Source organism: Chiloscyllium plagiosum, unplaced genomic scaffold (genome assembly GCF_037043375.1).
Source record: "Chiloscyllium plagiosum isolate Xiang-an unplaced genomic scaffold, Cpla_swu_hap1 HiC_scaffold_47, whole genome shotgun sequence".
NCBI lineage: Eukaryota > Metazoa > Chordata > Chondrichthyes > Orectolobiformes > Hemiscylliidae > Chiloscyllium > Chiloscyllium plagiosum.
Window position 1 is genome coordinate 33,815,851 of NW_028270185.1, and position 13,858 is coordinate 33,829,708.

A 13,858-nucleotide genomic window follows, 5' to 3' on the forward strand; every position below is an offset into this window, starting at 1 on the left:
TACAAGTTAATTTACCGCAAATGTAGTACATACAATGGGCCAGTGGCACAATGGATAACATACCTAACTACAGATCTACTGTGTGAAGCTTCGATTCCAACCTGGCTTGCGGGCAGCGCTGACTTTATTGCACTTAAAACTGACTGTTCTGAAACCGAAATGATCAAAACAAACCCCACTCCCGGACTGAGAATCAAAGCCGGGTGACAGCGAAGAAAGCGAAAAAAATGGACCTGTTAGCCCACCATGGACAGCTATACGAATACCACGTATGTGTAGAATGACAGCCCTCAAGGTCGTTGTACATGCTTTCGTCAGATGCAATCGCTTGACTATCTTTATTCATTTTCATCACTTGGCCTTGTATGCATTAACAACTCAAGTTCAGATCCGTGTATTTCTGAAGGTTATGTGGGTTCGCCTCTGCGCATCCCTTCAGACAGTGAATCCAGATTCAACCATCCGCTTGCTGATGAGATTTTTCTGCATATCTCCTCAATCCTTTCCACCTTTTAACTTCAGTTTACGCCCCTGTTGATTGGTCAAGAGGAAACGTTTCTTTTAGTCTGCACTGTCCATGTTGCTCATTACTTAGTGCATATGAAACATGTATAATCACAGTTTCCTCTGCCTTAAGAAAACAACCCCAGTCAAAACAATCTGTCTTCATCACCTAAACCTTTCAACTTGGTAAATTTCTGCAAGGTTTCCAGTGCGATCACATGACTCCTGTAATGTGAATTGCAGAACTGCACGCAATATTTCGGGGGAACCGAATGAACAAATGAAATAATTTACTGGAGAAAGCCACAGAAACTTGTCGTTTCCAATAAAACATCGTTTGCTCAATCCTGCGCTGTGCACTTATCCTGAGCCCGATGTTCCAGTAATCTATTGTCCGTGTCAGTAAAAGCTGCTCCATGCGGATTAATTACAGAACAGCTGCATCTAAATGGATTGAATTGCTTGAAGATGCCGACCATGGGTTTGAACACTTTCACCCAAAACAGTGACCGCAGTAGTACAGAATGAACAGTGTAAATGTGAGTATTATATTGCGCAGTACCTCAGTGAAATGGGAGGGTGGACGTTTAGGCGAGTTAGTTCTTGTGCGAGGGAGAGATTTCTCCGATAAAGGGTGGTTATGATATGTGAAACGCAAAGGTGTGAGACAGTGGGTGTTTGAAGAAGGAAACTTATCACCACGTATTTTCATGTAAAACAAAGATTGATTTTCTCAGCGTTTGCTAAGCACATATTACATGGAGTAAAACGGGAAAATGCCGATTGCTGTCACTGTGATTCGAGCAGAACTTGCTGTGTTTACAATGCCAAGAAAGAACCATTTCATGATCCTGGCGCCACATGGAAAAGCACGATGCAAAAAGCAATAAGGATCGTGGCAGAGGTTATGCCAAGAACAGAACCACACGCACAAAGGAAGACTTGTCAAACAGTGACTGAGATGTGGGAACTCAGATTCGGTTGAATATATAGATTCTATGTCCGGAGAGTGTGTAGAGATTGCAACACTGAGGTTGTAGTATATTACATTTGCGAGATATCTATAAACTTCAAATGGTCATGGGATACTGCAGGGTATTGTTGAAATGTATTTCTCAATAACACTGTATTTTAACATCGGTTACTTAACCAATTTCCTCACTCATTTACATAATCATATAATGGCATGTCATATAGTCCCAGTTCAAGGGCGTGGAATCAGAGAAATTGAGTCGCAGTGCACCCAAAACTAATTGGAAATGGTAATGGCATTCAGCGCGAGCATGTGGCTGCGAAAATGCAATCGGTTGAGCGTAATTCCATTCTCCGAAGTTACGGAGGCGCGTGAAATATCGAGGCTAAACGGTCCCGCCTTAACGACAGCGGCTTCAATTCCCACGCATCAAGAAGCAGTGGGACATCAGGCTGGGAGCTCCAATTTCACCTGCAAGAACTTGTATTGACATGGAAAACGGAACTTTGGGACAGCAGCTGGTCGAACAGTTAGTCAACTATTTTAATCTTAAGTAAGTAGTTTTCAGCAGGATACTTGTTTGTGGATTGTAAGAATATCTACAACTGGGACAGTCTAAATTACAAAGAAGAATTCTGCAAAGAGTCAATTCTTGGAGAAGCATCTGTGCAGAGTGATGCAGAGGAATGTTTACGTCATCTGCCGTTCTTATATGTTTGACTTTGCACTGAATTCATTTCCATGAAGGGATATTTTTGCTCAGTTCACAGTATTCACTTTTTTGCATACTCGCAAAAGTCGTTACTGTACTCGAAACCTCTGAAAGTTAACTGGTATATTACATGTGGTGATTAGGCTCACGTTCACGTCAGTTATGCTGAAGAAGTGGACTCGAAATTCATCAGATCAGCAGTGATTCCATTGAGTGACTGAGCAGACATTCATTCTGCTGAATGGAAACTTCATGAGGACATTTGTGTTTTTAGTTGGAAAATTCGCTGCTTTGAAAGGTGATGAAGATTAGACTGAAGCAGTGACAGTGATTATCTTTATTGCTTGTTCAACTGGTGAACATGACTGCTATTAACCGTGTCCGTATTAACATCACGGCTCCTGAGTGTGCGTGTATGCATCGGGCCAGTGGTGCAATGGATAACGCGCCTGACTACGGATCAGGAGACTGTAGGTTCCAATCCTACCTGGCTCGCAGGCAGGGCAGACGTTAATCCTGCTTAAACAGTGATTTTTCTGAAGCCGGAGTAAGGTGTGAGCTCTTCATCTGCAAGAACGAGAATGCCCTCATGAAATTTCCCCGAGGACATGAGAGTCAATGTTGCAGCGTCATCACAGGAGGGAAGCCGAATAGTCGTCCACGTTTCTCAAGGGCACCTTTCCATTTCATAAAGCCATCGATCGAATAACTGTTGCTCACTTTGAGCATTTTTCGAAACTCTTTGGCCAGTGGAATCAGAGAAGAATGAAGGGTTAACTGTCCAACTGATCTTTATAGGGAATGAGTTCCTGAGTCTACCACCCGCTGACTGATAAAGTTTTCCTGCCAGTCTATACAAAGCTTTCTGCATCTTATCTGAAATCTACAAACCCTGGTCATAGAGAAAGAGCAAATGTTTCCTTCAATCTGTAATTCCTTGCTCCTCATTATTTCGTACACGTCAATCATGTCTCCTCACAATCAGCACTACTCTGAGAAAAACAACATTTTGAAAGTCTTGTGTTCACTGAAATTTCTTGCCTGTTTTTAACAGTTCATTGAGTGGAGTAGTCCCACTGCTAACATTCAGCACAAACTTTCAGTAAAAGCCACTCAATGCGTGGAACCGTAGTCCTGCTATTTTCGTCAACAATGTGTAAAAGTCCCCTGCAACTTTCGTTTTCGCATGCCGTGGGGCTATTTGTCCGTGTTCAACGATATACCCCAGTTGGCGTTACAAAATTGCCTTTGATCTTTCTGACAAAGTTCGCTGCCAGTAACGTTTGAGGAAGTCCAACTTAGAAATGTAAGTTGCTCCTCCAATCTTTTCCACACAGTCCTCCAACCTCAGATATGTATACGCATCAGTCTTTCTAAAAACATTGATTTTGTGATAGTCCACACATAACTGTTGGGTCTTATCCCGCTTTGGCATCATGATGATGGGTGAACTCCATTCATTGAAACTCACTTCGGTTATGCCATATTGGTGCATATGTGACATCTCCTTATGAACTTGTAAAACTTTAAAGGGTTATGCCTGCAAGATGTTACAGAGTCAGAACAGCATCTCCTATATTTACATCATCTACAATTAGATTATTCATTCCCAGTATATTTCAGCAGATCTCCCCATGCAAGAGTAATAACTCTTTCGATTTTCTTCTGGAAGATAACTGAATAACTTTACCAATTTTGGACAACTTTTGCATTGTCCACTTTTATTTCAGGAACATCCAATGCAGAATTCCCTGACATTGAGGGCGGCACGGTGGCACGGTGGTTAGCACTGCTGCCTCAGTTTTAAGAAGAAAACGAACAATTAATATGAGAACTTCAGTGAATTTACAGAGGCAACTCTCAGTTTTTGTTCTGATGAGCTGATAAATAATTTTAATGGGCATGAGCTAAAAATGTTTGCACCTACAGTTTAACAAAACCCAGTTTAGACTTGTTTTGCAATATTTGGGCTGAAAACCTGTTTGAGAAAAGCAAAAATCAGGACCATCAACATCTCTTCATGTTAGAACCCGTGGTCTTTAGGAATAAAGAATATATATTGCTTTGAACAACCAGTGTTGTGTGTAATTACTGCAGTTATTGGATGGAATGATAACCAGATACTTACTGAGATGCTTGCTTTCAGGAGCAATAAGATAGTTACTTAGATTATTCCACTTAATAGTAATTAGCTGGTCATGAAGACATTTGTATGGCTTTATGTGAAGTATTTTATGTGATCATGGATTTCAATAAGATTGAGATAGTTTACAAAATTTAGGAAGAGGTTGACAACTCAGTGTTAAAGATATGTGAAGTCAACAATTTGAAAAATAATCTTTGGTAGAATTCCTTCTTCAAACACAATTAAACCATTATGCAAGAAGTGAGATAAATGTGAGGCATGCAAGCTTCAAATGACCACACGCCAATATTTTCAAAATATATTAAACTTTCATTCAATATGAATAGGTGAATGGAAAATAAAGGCAAATTCTCGACGATTGATAAATTGAACAATAAGTAGAAATTTAATTTGATCAATACATAAGCACAATTAAATAATTTGCAAAATTGAATTAGAAATGGAAGGAATCAGCTGACTAATGATTAATAGGAAGTTACATTTCATTATTTTACAGCAGAAGAAATCAATTTTATTACACCTTTATAATAATGGAGAACAATGATTTATGTGCTTGAAATGTTTGAATTTAGTGCTTTTTCACTTTTATGACTGCAATGTTCTCAAACATCTTCCATGAATTTAGGTCCAGGAGAATTACATACTGCCTTTTCGTGGGAACCTGAATAAAATATCTTCTTTTGAATCAAAGGGAAAAAATGGGTGGAACAATGGTTAGCACTGCTGTGTCCCAGCGCCAGGGACCAGGGTTCAATTCTCATCTCGGGTGACTGTCTGCATGGCATTTGCACATTCTCCCCATGTCTGCGTGGGTTTCCTCCCACAATTCAAAGAATCACAGGCCAGGTGAATCGGTCATGCTAAATTTCCCAGAGAGTGATGTACATTAGTCGGGGTAAATATAGGGTAGGGGTTTGGGTGGGCTACTCATTGGAGGGTCGGTGTGGATTTGTTGCGCCGAAGCGCATGTTTCCATACTGTAGAGAACCTAATCTAATGAACAGCAGACCGTGAATTCGTCATTCAATGTGACTGTTCACGTGAAGACAACTTTCCTTCATTTCAAAAAAGTTAAATTTTCAAACTTTAAAAAATATTGCTTAATGCAACAGCAAAGAGATGTTTTGTTTATTTTTTGTTGTGTGAAACATCATGAATTTTAAATTATTTTGTAGCACGAAGAATAGTTAATTCTTATTGTGATTATAAACACAATAAATGTTAGTATTGAAGTGAAAATAATTAAATGAATTCAACATTGTTTCCACCATTAAAATAAAACTTGATACTCGCAATGATTGAGAGATTATACACTGCAATATTTTTATATTTATTCATATACTGAGTTGTAATTCCACATTGATGCAAGATAATGGATTGTACAATTATTAGAAATTTGCAGCAAGAGGATTATCAAAATTCTATCAGTTAGTTTAAGAATAATGAGAAATCTCATATTGCTGTTTGACTGAGCAATGTATAGAAACGAACAGGAATTATTCCAACTAAAGGTAATTATAGTTCTCTGAATTTTTTTAGTCTGAGTTTATTGTGATTTTTCAAATGAGCAAATATCAGACAATTACAAAGAGTGTTTGATTGGCAGTCATTGGTTCCATTGTGGGATAGTTGACCTGAAAAAAAAATGATTTTTATATTGTAGCATTCGTTAAACTTAACTTAAAATTAACTTAAAATGTGAATTTCACTATATTTGTTAGACTAATTGAAATACTTGTGCAATTATTGCAGTGATAATGATTGGACAATTAATGTTGAAATGGAAACAAATAAATTGATTCAATAGCTTAACAACACTTTGCTGCGATGTTGATTGCATAGTCATGAAGGTTGGTAAACAAAGGAATACAACATAGGTTTAAAGACTGAACAATAAAAAAGAGCCATTCAGTGATTATTGGACAAAGTTTTGTTTTTGTTTTAAAACTTGTAACGAATCAGGATCATCAACATCCCAAAAATGTTGGTGCTAGCATCCTCAGCCATCTTCAATAAAAAAAAGACTATTGGTTTTAACTGCATATATCCTGTGTAATTACTGAATTGAAATGTAAGATATCGATTGAATTCATTGGATGGAATGACCAGCAAATGTTTACTGTGGTTCTTGCTCTCAGGAACAAGAAGAAACTTAGATGATTCTACTCAACATTAATTATATGATCACCAAGACCTTTGTGGGGCTCGATGGGCCATGTATTGATTTCAATTACATTGAGATATTTTGTGTGATATAGGAATGGATTAATGATTGGGTGTGAAAGATCATAATTAAAGTAACTGTTTTAAAAATTTAATCGAATTCCTTTGCGAATCACATTTTAAAACAACATGTGATAAGTGAGATATTGGCAACATCGATATTCAAGTGAACACACTCCAATATTTTCAAAGCATTTCAATTTCACACTAAATATGAGTAGGCGAGTGGAAAATAACATGAGCTCTGACTACATCAATTGAAGAGGAAGGAGAAATTTAATTTGATCAAAAGTTGGAGCAATATTTTGTTGTATTATAAAGGTAATCACCACACTGAAGGGCAATAGGAATTGGCATCTGTTTCATTACTGAAGGAGAAATCATTTTTTAAGTCTTGTATAGTAGAGAAAAAGGACTGATGTACGTGAGGTGCTGAAATGCACATTGTTTATGTATTAAATGTTTATTGAAACTCTTGCAGGATTGAATTCCCAGAATATTTCATATTTGAAAATTTCTGAGCTGATTGGCAGTAAAATGTTATTGATCACCTTATGGATAATAATGGGATTCTTTTTTAAAATTCCCTACAGTGTGGAATCTAGCCTTTTCGCTCAACAAGTCCACAGAGACCCTCTGAAGAGTAACCCATCCAGTAGCATTTCCCTCTCACTAATGCACCTAACACTATACACAATTTAGCATGCCCAATTCACTTAACCTACACATCTTTGGACTGTGGGAGGAAGCCAGAATGCCTAGACGAAACCCACGCAGACACGGGGAGAATGTGCAAACTCCTCACAGACACTCGCCCGAGACTGGAGTCGAACAACGGACACTGGTACTATGAAGCCATAGTGGTAACTACTGAGCCACCGTGCCGTACCAATGCTTGACAGATATGTTAAACAAAAAAAAATCATTATTTAGATATTTTAAGTTTTAAAAACTACAATGTTGTCAAATTTAAAATTTACAGATACTACAATACGATACATATTTTTGTTAGTGACCTGATGACAATAACTTGCAGAGTTCTGCAATTATGGGAATGAACAAGAGATAGAAGCAAATCCAATGCTGAATTGAAAAGCAAATCACTCTCCGCCTCGATATTTTCGAACCAATATTCTGAGCTGCTCTGACCCATGTCTGTTGAAGGTGGGAATTCAATCCACGCCTTCTAGTCTTGTAGTCATGATTTGGAGATGCCGGTGTTGGACTGGGGTGTACAAAGTTAAAAATCACACAACACTAGGTTATAGTCCAACAGGTTTAATTGGAAGCAGACTAGCTTTCGGAGCGACGCTACTTCATTACCTATCACCTGATGAAGGAGCATCGCTCCTAAAGCTAGTGTGCTTCCAATTAAACCTGTTGGACTATAACCTGTTGTATGATTTTTAACTTTAATCTTGTTGTAGAGACATTGCCAGAGCTACACAAGAGCCTTTCATTATGTTCTCACCAAGGAAGGGTGGGGGTATTGTCACATCCTCACTGTGGTTATGCAAATGAAAACTAAACAAGATTCATTGCGATAATTGGCCTGATTCTGAGTGTAATGGATTAACAATGACGTAGTAATTCAAATTAATAACGGTACAAAGCACAAATGGTCTTAATTAAAAATTAATATCATGATAATTAAATGAAATACATGTAGACTTAATCATGTGATGTTGCAAATTCATTAAAACTATTCAATATGTTTAAAGCATTTGTTCTTATAATAAAAAGACAATCAGAAATTTTTGCAGCATTAGGAAATCAGAAAAAAAGTGTTATTCAATGTGACTATTCAGTTGCAGCCAACTTCCCTTTCTTGCAGTACTGTACAACATTCAACAATTCATAATTTACTCTGATTGATAAAGGAAAGAGCAAACAGCTGTAAATTATTTTTCTTGTTTACACAAAAAACTCACAAAAGTTGAACTAATTTTTCACATTGAAAATATTTAATTCAGTGTAATCCGAAATGTTAGCATTGAAGGAAAATATAATCAAATCAAAACACACATCGATATTCACAATTATTGGGAGATTGAACACTGCAAATCCTTTTCATCAGTTGATGTACTGAGCTATAATTCCACTGTCATACCCCTTAATGTACTGAGCAACTATAAGATTTTATCACTAACTACACTATTAACATGCGATGAGTGAACTGAATATTATTAAGAAATCTCTCATTGCTATTTGAACCAGCAATGTGTATAAATAAACAGTATTTATTGGATAAAATGTCATTAGATATCTCATAATTGATGATTCTGTGACTACTTGACTGTTCAAATGAGTAGCAATCAGTTATTTCCAATGAGCATTGGATGGAAAATTAATGCTTTTGTTTTATGAACTTGAATAAAATTGTATTATTGGCATTAAGAAATAATGGATTAAGGTAAGATATGAATCTCAGAAGTTTTTTGACAGGTTTCTAATCAAACTATCAGTGAAAAGTTATGGCTCAGTACATCAGTAACTATAAACATTTTAAACACATGCATGAAAGATATTTGTTAATTCAGAACAAAAATTGAAAAATTACCTGTGCAAATGTCATTGACCGTATCTTTCAATTATACTTAAGTTTGTTGTTTACCTATTTTCTTCCTAATTCTGACAGTCACGGTTAAATATTCATTATATTAAATGTCATGTGAGTTACACATGATTTTACTTAAAATGAGCATAGAACTTTGACCTGTGCAGCAAAGGAATGGATACTTTGCCAATGACATCATCCTGAACATGGTGCCAAATGAAACTCCTCCCTCTGCCTGCCCTTGTCTCAAAACCCTCCAGTCTTTCCATATTCATGTGCCAATCTAAATGACTTGTAAACGCTCCAATTGTATCTGCCTTCACCACCACCCCTGGAAGTCCATTCCAGACACCTACCACTCTCTGTAAAAATATATTTGTCCCTCCCATCTCCTTTGAAGTCCCCACCATCCACCCACCCCATCCGCTGCCCCACCATCTTAAGTGCATGCCGCATATTTTTTGAAATTTCAATTCTCAGAAAAACATTCTGACTGTTAACCCGATCTATGCATATAATATTATTCATGATTTGATCAAGTCTCCCCTCAGAGTCCACTGTTCCAGAGAAAATATCCTGGCATCTCGTTATAGTTCATACCCTCTACCAAAGGCAGCATCCTAGTAAGCACCCTCTGCACCATCTCCAAAAGCCTCTACATCCTTCCTGTAATGTGGCACACAGAACTGAACACAGTTCTCTAAGTATGGCCTAAACAAACTCTTATAAAGCTGCAATACGACAATCTGACTCTGGTAATCAATTCGCTGACCAATAGAGATAAGCATGCCAATTGCCATCTTTACCACCCAATCTACTTGCGTGTTCTATTTAAGGGAACCATGGACTTGAATTACACAATTCCCATGAACAACACAGCTATTCACGGTTCTGACTTTCACCACATACTTTTCCTTATTATTTAATCTCTCAAAGAGCAGCACCTCACACTTACCTGGATTAAACTCCATCTGCTATTTGTCCGCCCATTTCTGCAGCTTTTCTATGTCCCACTGTAATATTCCACAACTCTCTACACCATTCACTATTCCCTCAACCTTTGCATTATCTGCAAACTTACTAATCCATCATTTATATTTTCATCCAAGTCATTTTTTGGACGTCATAAACAACAGAGTCCCAGTAGAGATCCCTGTGGAAGAACGAGGGAAAAATAGAATTCTTGAATAAATGAGACTCTTGAATGACAAAAGAATTGTGATCAATAATCCTGAATGTTATTAAAAAAACAATATTTTAATCCTCAGTTTACCAATCTTAATGAATATCTACCCAAGATCAAAGCAAACTGCTTTGAAAATATTGAATCATTTTAATTGTTGAGTTCTAACATTATCTTCCTTCACAGAATGAGGTGTCGCTGTCGAGGCCAGCATTTATTTCCCATCCCTAATTGCCCAGAGGACAGTTGAGAGTCAGCCACGTTGTTGTGGGTATGGAGTCAGACCTGCCGTGGTGGGATTCAATTCTGGGTCCCCAGAATATCATCTGGATCTCTGGATTAACAGGCTACCAATAATGCTACTAAGCCATTGCCTTCCCTATAAAGATTTTTTTTCATTTTAATTATCACACCGTAATGAAATTTAGTCTTTGTAACAAGCATCATGACATTCCCCCTTTAATTTTAATCCATTATTTCTTAATCCCAGTATCATCATGACATATTAATATTTTTTCTGGTCAACACACCAGCAATCAACCAAAGATTTTTCATCCAACACTCATAGTAAATATCTGATACTCTTTCATCTGACTACTCGTTTTAATGGAAGGATTATTAATCAGCTTTATCAATTATAAGAAGTCTAATTAATTTTCACAACAATATTTCAGTTCTCTCCAACATATTGCACAGTCACATTACAATACACATTTTCTCATTATTCTTAAATTTGTTTTCAGCTATTTTAAACCATTTTCTTGCAAATAACGAACAGGTTTAAATCCAATATATCCAGCTGTCGATGTGGAAGTATGGCTTAGTACATTAACTGACTCAAAAAATCATTGCACTTTACCATCTCCCAAACGTAGCTAAATTTAATTTTATGGGTGGAAACTTAGTTGGATTGATTTGATTATATTTCACTTCATTGCTCACATTTATTGCAGTTCTTGGTAAAAAAATCCATTAAATTTCCAATGATTTCATCAAATACCACCTGTTTGGAAAAAAGGGAATTTGCTTTCAGCTGGTCTGTCATCTTTCATCCCTTTTCATTCACATTGTTTTTAAATTTTTAGTTCACTGGATGGAAAAGTGATTTGAAGATACGGAAATGTTAAAGCTTTTATCCCAAATTATTTGTCAATGTACAATATTTGCAGAAGTGTGTCACAATTCTTCTTTCTGCCAAATGTCATGGATTGTACCTTTCACTAACAAGGGTAATCACATTCATTTCTATGCAGGTTCTGTCTAATACTGTTCCAAATGTCTAACCACTGATTGCGGTGAAAATTTGACAAATTTTAGGTTACCATTCTCTCCAACAAATACAATGGAAAAAAAAAGAGAATTCTTGAATCGCCTGCATTTTTTAATGAAAACATAATTCTGTTTGATAATGACCATTAATTTTATTTCAACCGATCAACCTAGTTACCTTGTTTTAATCCTATTTACTGATCTTTATGACTATTTAATCAACATCAAGGTAAGCTACTTGAAAGCATTGGAACAGTCTTTTTTTAGAATTCTAACATGTATTATAAAATTTTCAAAATTCTGTTTGTGCACTTAGAAGAATCAGAAATTTAATATTGCGATGTGATTTTGCAGTGTGTAGAAATGAACAGGAATTATTGCAGTGAAAACCTAAATTTCCAAGGGTGAGATCACTGTGATCATTCATATGAGCAAAAGTCAGATACCTGTATTTACAATGAGTTTTGGATGGTACGTCATTGATTCTATTATGGGATAGTTGACCTGAAATGAAAATGCATTTTTATATTGTAGCATTGTTCCAATGGATTAAATTAAACAATGGCCTAAATTAATACGTGAATTTCACTATTCCCTTCAAAGGACAAACTTAAATTATTCCAGAATTATTGTAATAATGATGACTTGATAATTAATATTGTAATCTGAACAAATATATTTACTAATATTTTGAAAGCACTTTGCTCTGATGTTGATTGGATGTTCATTAAGATCGGTAAACTGAAGAATAAAATATATTTATGGATTAAAGAAAAAATGAGCCATTCAGTAATTTTGCTCAAAAGTGCAGATGATGCAAAAATTATGTTTTCGTTACTTGAAGAAACATGCATTGTTAATTGATGTAATTTTGCAGCGCACATGGTCCAAAAAAGCTAACATCCATTTAATGTGATTTATCAGATAAAGATTACTTTCCTGTTTTGCTTTTTTTTAAAGCAGTACTTTCAAGAATTCGAAAATGATTATATTTGTTCAACTGAACAACAAATCTATGTGACTACACTTCAAGCAAAAAACCAAAGGAAATTTAGAATATTCTTAGCACGAGAATTATGTAGCATTCAAACAAAATAAATGTTTGAATTGAATTTAAATATAATCAAAGCAAGTCAAACAAGATTCCACTATTACAATAAAGAGCAATTTGCATTCCATTATTGAACTAAAAATCAACTAGGATGGCACTATTACCATAAAAATCAGCATTTGCTATATGTGTTACACCAAACAGTGCGATATGTGTACATCAGTTGATGTACTGAAACATAATTCCACACATAAAACTGGATGTACTGGATTTGAACAAGCATTAAATATTGGAAATAAGAATGAATGTGCATTTAAATCAGTTAATGCCAAATTTAAATTGGTGAGATATCTCAAATTGCTATGCAACTGTGTAATGTGTAGAAATGTACAGTAATTCTTGGCGTGAATAGAAATCGAACATGTCTTAAGTAATAAGGCTGAACATTTATTCATAATTATATTGCGCATTCACATCGGAAGGGATAACATGTTTACTATGAGTGGTGGATGGGAAATTGTGGGTTGTTTTTGTGGATGTGTTAACCTGGTAAGAATGATTACAATTTTTCATTTTAATATTGATGCCAAGAAACAATGGATTAAACTAAAATGTGAATCTCATGATGCCTGTCACAAAGACTAAACTGAATTACCATCTGAGTATTGGAATGGCAATAAATTGATAATTAATGTTAGAGCTCTGGCAAATTAAATGATTAAATATTTTCAAATTAGTTTGCTCTAATATTGATTAGACATTCATTAAGATCAGTGAATTGAAGATTAAAATGCTGTGGTGATGTTTTGGAAAAAAAAAATTGAGGGATTGTTAAACAGTATTATTTTGTCATTCATAATTCTCAGTTATTCAAGAATTCTTTCTCTGCTTTACTTTTCAACAAAAAAGAATACATTTCCTGTAATTTTTCATATCATTAATATTTAGACATTCAAGCCACAATTAGGATGAAAAAAAGTAGATGAGGAATATGGGTATCCTATAAAGATACACAATCACTGACTTTTTCAATATTTGGCCTGAATAAACAAATGAGTAACTTTAATGGAGATGTGTTGAAAAATCTTGCAGGCATTGATGTACTCAGCCACAATTACACATTTGCAATTGATGATTGGGATGGAAAATTATTGGAAATCTTCCAAATATTCAGGAATATCATCACATACATTTTAATATTAATATCCTCAGGCATTAGTATTAAATAGTGATTATTAAT

The 13,858-nt window shown here is 35.7% G+C and overlaps 1 non-coding gene across 1 annotated transcript; it reads left to right on the forward strand.

The window, feature by feature from the left end:
* The first annotated feature begins 2,611 nt into the window (after positions 1 to 2,611).
* trnar-acg (transfer RNA arginine (anticodon ACG)) lies at positions 2,612 to 2,684 on the forward strand. Its single transcript has one exon. It is a non-coding gene; the product is annotated as a tRNA-Arg (tRNA).
* Positions 2,685 to 13,858: the final 11,174 nt, after the last annotated feature.